This window comes from Macrosteles quadrilineatus, unplaced genomic scaffold (genome assembly GCF_028750875.1).
Source record: "Macrosteles quadrilineatus isolate MER2022 unplaced genomic scaffold, UCM_ALF_1.0 Scaffold_8__2_contigs__length_117827958, whole genome shotgun sequence".
Lineage (NCBI taxonomy): Eukaryota > Metazoa > Arthropoda > Insecta > Hemiptera > Cicadellidae > Macrosteles > Macrosteles quadrilineatus.
The window spans coordinates 73,119,581-73,124,367 of record NW_026542601.1 but is presented as its reverse complement, the minus strand read 5'-3'; the positions used below and the strand labels follow the sequence as shown (position 1 = coordinate 73,124,367).

General features: G+C 37.4%; 1 long non-coding RNA gene across 1 annotated transcript; it reads right to left on the bottom strand.

The window, feature by feature from the left end:
* LOC129001402 (uncharacterized) lies at positions 1–4,666 on the bottom strand. The gene is made up of 3 exons (XR_008491451.1): positions 4,446–4,666; positions 1,271–1,451; positions 1–140 (listed from the first exon to the last, which is right to left on the bottom strand). It is a non-coding gene; the product is annotated as an uncharacterized LOC129001402 (long non-coding RNA).
* Between the last annotated feature and the right edge of the window lie 121 nt (positions 4,667–4,787).

The following is a 4,787-nucleotide window of genomic DNA, read 5'->3' as shown; positions in this document are numbered from 1 at the left end:
TATATTTCACATCTGACCTCAGGGAGAGGGATACAATTTGGGGTATATTTCCTACAAAAATAACTCTTCAATAACCAATGAATGTTGGGAAAACTGCATCCAAAACAGACTTCTTCCCTTTATTCTGGTTAAGCAGAAACCTGTACCGTACATAAAAATATTTGTTAGTGTAATTAACTTCTAGACTTCGGCAATTGTTTCAATTACTGTTGAGGGTTGAGATTCTTTAGAGTGGTAGGCAATTAAGAAGATTGATTAAGGGTTGAGTTTAAGACTCAACAATTGTTGTAAAACAATAGTGCTTAGTTACTGTTGCGCTTGACTGTTTGTCAGGCATGTAGGTTTTCAAAGAAATTACCTCAGATTTTACATCTTTTGACTAGACATTAATACAACCAAGCTACAACATAGTTAAATTGGCAGTAAAGAAGCCAACAATTTGACTTGAGGAAACTCTCTTCTATCTTATGTGTTAGCTATTTTAGATTAAATTAGTATCACTGTAACAGAACTTATATTAGGTAACCTACATGTTAACTTCTATTATAAATCATACATGCTACGTGTTGACAAACTCTACCCTCCAGTGTGATTCAACATGCCTTCGTAGGTCCGATCGACGAGTAAATGACTTGTCACACGACATGCACTGATAGGGCCGCTCTCCCGTGTGTATTAAAGTGTGCCTCCGTAAATCTGACTGTCTCGTGAATGACTTGGTACACACAGAACACTGAAAAGGCCGTTCACCAGAGTGATTCAACATGTGTCTCTTGAGGTCCGACTGTCTAGTGAATGTTCTCTCACAAGCTGGGCATTCATAAGGTCGCTGTCCAGTATGACTCAACATATGCCGGTTCATATCAGATCGGCGTGTAAAGCATTTATCACATACAGGACATTGATGGGATCCTTCTCCGGTGTGACTAAACATGTGTGTCTTTAAGTACGACTGACGTGTGAACGCTTTATTGCACGAAAGACACTCGTAAGGGCGTTCGCCTGAATGACTCAACATGTGTCTTTTCAAATCGGACCGTCTTGTGAAACACTTCTGACATGTAAGACACTGGTTAGGGCTTTTGCCTTGACTATACATGAGTGTGAGTAATTCTCAAACAACAGACTTCAAAATGTATACATGATCTTTATGATTTGGCATTTGTACAAATTATTATCTCCAATTATCAGGATAATATTTAACTATGCAAATACTTATGGTTCTCCAAAACAATTTTTTAATAGTAACACATTTCATTTATCAGTTTACCTTAACCGATTCACCTATAACTGCTTCTTTTTGTATGAAGTTATTTCAACAGTTTCTTTGAGAATTCACATTTCCGGTTCAGTACCTTTCTAAGTTAGGGCAGTGTATAAGTTGATTCTTGGAGTCTTAACTTGGTTGTGATTTTATGAAGATCATCTATATGGCGTCATTTACACAACATCTGAAAGAATATTATACATAAATACATAGAAAGATTATTGATACTTCAGAAAAGTCAGTTGTTGGGTATTCCTCTTGCATACAGTAGACTCCCTCTTATCCGGACTCCTCGGGACCAAGGCCAGTCCGGATAACGGGTTTTCTGGTTATACCAACGTCCCCCAAAACTCACTGGCCAAATGTCACTGGCATAAAGTTTTGGGTCCTTAATAACTCTATGACCTAACAATAAATATTCAGGCTAATCTAAAACTCAAAAAGTCTAAAACTCATCCCATAATATTTTGACTAGCATTAGGCCTAGAATCTTTAAAACTCAAGTGAGCTGATTTAACCCTTCCAGGGCTTTGGACGGATATCTCCGTCAATCTTCGTTTACTTTGCAGGCTGAAAACGGATACATCCATCCCGAGAAATTTCTTTTCTGGGCTAAAGACAATAATCGCCCATTAAACAAATTGATATTCATTGTTTATAATGCAAAAATAAACATTACACTGCATTATAAATGTATTTTGTTTTCGTGGTTTGCAATAATAATTTTATCAGCTGCTTCAGTTATTATTTTTCACCATAGAGTTAATATTGTGAAACTGGCACTTCACACGTGGTTGTTAGTGAGTGATGTTTACATTTGTGTTTTGGGCTTCATTTTTTGTTATTGAGCTAAAGTGACCAATCCGAACAATCTGAAATTTAAAGATGTTTTGATATGCTTGGTAAAAGTAACTTATTACTGAGGGGATTTTTTGGCAATGAAAATGATAGTATGGAATGTGATGGATATGATGAACCTGAAGAACAGTCGTTACGTAGTGGAAGTCTTGGTGGGGAATGGGTACCTATGAGGTTATGGGAGCGGAACTGAGTGGTCAGATTTACCTACTTCAGAATTATAGTTAGCCTACATTTTTATGGATAAAAAATCAAAAAAGGGTAGGAATAGCCTAAGGTTGACGAATATATCCGTCTGCCGCCCACAAGAATACTCAAGATTATTGGCAAAGTGTTCATATTTTGTGATTATCACTAAGGGCGGCAGATAGATATATAAGTTACGTCCACCTAATGTTTTTTGTGGGCCTAAGACACATTGTGGTATCCATCATATTAAATTTTATTTTCTTCATAACTTGTGTAGCCTACAAAAATTAGTGCAGTGCTAAGAAAAGTCTGTTTATGATCCATGAACTAGTCGGAAGCAAAATAAATAAAAAATGTACCATGAACACTTAAATTTTTGAACTTTGGCAAAACCTATATAAAAGGTTGAGTAAAATGAAAATTACCAAAATTTACCCAGTACCTAAAGGGCGAAAGGTCAGACCCCAATAATTATAGGCCTATCTCAAACCTACCCACCATCTCTAAACTGCTCGAAAGGACAGTCCATAATCAATTGATAGCCTACTTGGAAGACAACAACCTACTTTCCCCTTGCCAGCATGGGTTTAGGAAGGGGTTTAGCACAAACACAGCAATACCTAAGCTATGCAAGGACATAAACGACATTTGGGAAGGTAAAAAAGTGCAACAGGATTTTTTCTAAACCTGCAAAAAGCATTCGATAACTTAGACTGGAATATTTTTATGAGCAAACTGCAGCAATTAAACATTACAGACATAGCCCGGCGTTGGATTGTAGACTACCTAACAGACAGATTCCAGTTTGTAGAAATTCAGCACCAGCAACAAAACACCGTATCAAGTATTAAGTCAAGTTTGAGGAAGACTACCAGAGGCGTTCCACAGGGCTTGATAGTCGGTCCACTGTATTTCCTGACATCAACATCCTACCAGAATCATTCAAAGGCAACATAAATTGTAATTTATTTGCAGACGACACAACCATAGTAGTACCCACCAACCATCTTATTGACAATAGTAACCTAGTAAACTCAACAATTGACAGAGCAAACACTACATGCAACTCTATGAAACTTAATATTAACAAAGCAAAGACTGTCCTTGTAAACTTTACTCCAAACAACAAAAACGAATCTGGTGGCAATTGGCATGACCTCAGCATACCCCTATCGGGCTCAACAAAATTTCCTCGGAATATATGTTGACCAAAATCTCAGATGGCAGGACCACGTTGACTACCTCTGTGGGAAGTTATCTTCTGCACACCACGTTGTTCGAAGAATTAGAGCCATCACTACTGAACCTACAGCATAAATAACCTACCACTCCCTCTTTTCTTCACATTTGCGTACTATGGAGTTGTTGTCTGGGGATCCACAGCAGACAAGAACATGAAACGCATCCTCACCATCCAGAAGAAGACCATAAGGACAATCTTTCAACTGCCATCCCATGAACACTGCAAGCCGATTTTCAGAGATCACAAAATCCTTACAGTCATATCCCTGTACCTGTTGGAATCCATCACACTTCAAAAAAATCGACACCTACCCTAAGATCAGAACAACATTCATACAACCTCCGCAAGACACATAGCATAGACTTGCCACAACATCGATTGCAGAAATTCAACAATAGGCCTAGTCCTCACTATTCCCGGCTCTTACTTCTTCAATTTATTACCACCACAACTCAAAACCATCAAAAAACCTGTCACCTTCAATAGCAAACTAAAACAATAGTTAATAGATAGACATACTACACAGTCTCCAACTTCATTGAAGACATTTAAGTACCTAACCTCTAGCGAAAATGAGATGGTGGCCAACACTATTGAACTCATGTCAGTTAAGGTTTATATTTATTTAGGGTAACTTATGCAGGATGGCTAAATGTAGAAAACATGGCAAGACATAATAGGAATAGGTAAGTAGGCCTAGCCCAATGAATGTGCTATTGTACTTTACCTAACAAAAATAATTACTTAACAATAATAAGCATTGGTACTAGACCTTATTTACACATTGTACTTGGCAGCATGACTAATAAGCTAGTTCCTTACAATAATAGGCTACAATTTTCAGAATAATATTTTAACTAAAACCCAAATTTAAACATACGTGTTTACCTCAATTTAGGCCTAGCAATAGGCAAAGGTAGCCTGGGATCCAATAGCGAAACATAACCTCAAAATGATTTATTCTTGGTTAATTTGGATTTGGGCGGACAACGCATGAATTATACAGTAACAAAAACTAAATGCCTAGTAGAGGCTATGCTTAAGTTCAAATTCGACCTAAGCAACGCAAGAATTTGAACGAACATCCATGATGTTCGACTGTTCGTGATGGTGATGATGGTTTGTTTTGTTTTCATTCCAATGCCAATGATTGTTTGATGTTGTTCTTGTTCTTCTTACATTCATCTTTTTTTTATGTCGTCTGTCCCGTCACAACAGGGGCCCTATTTT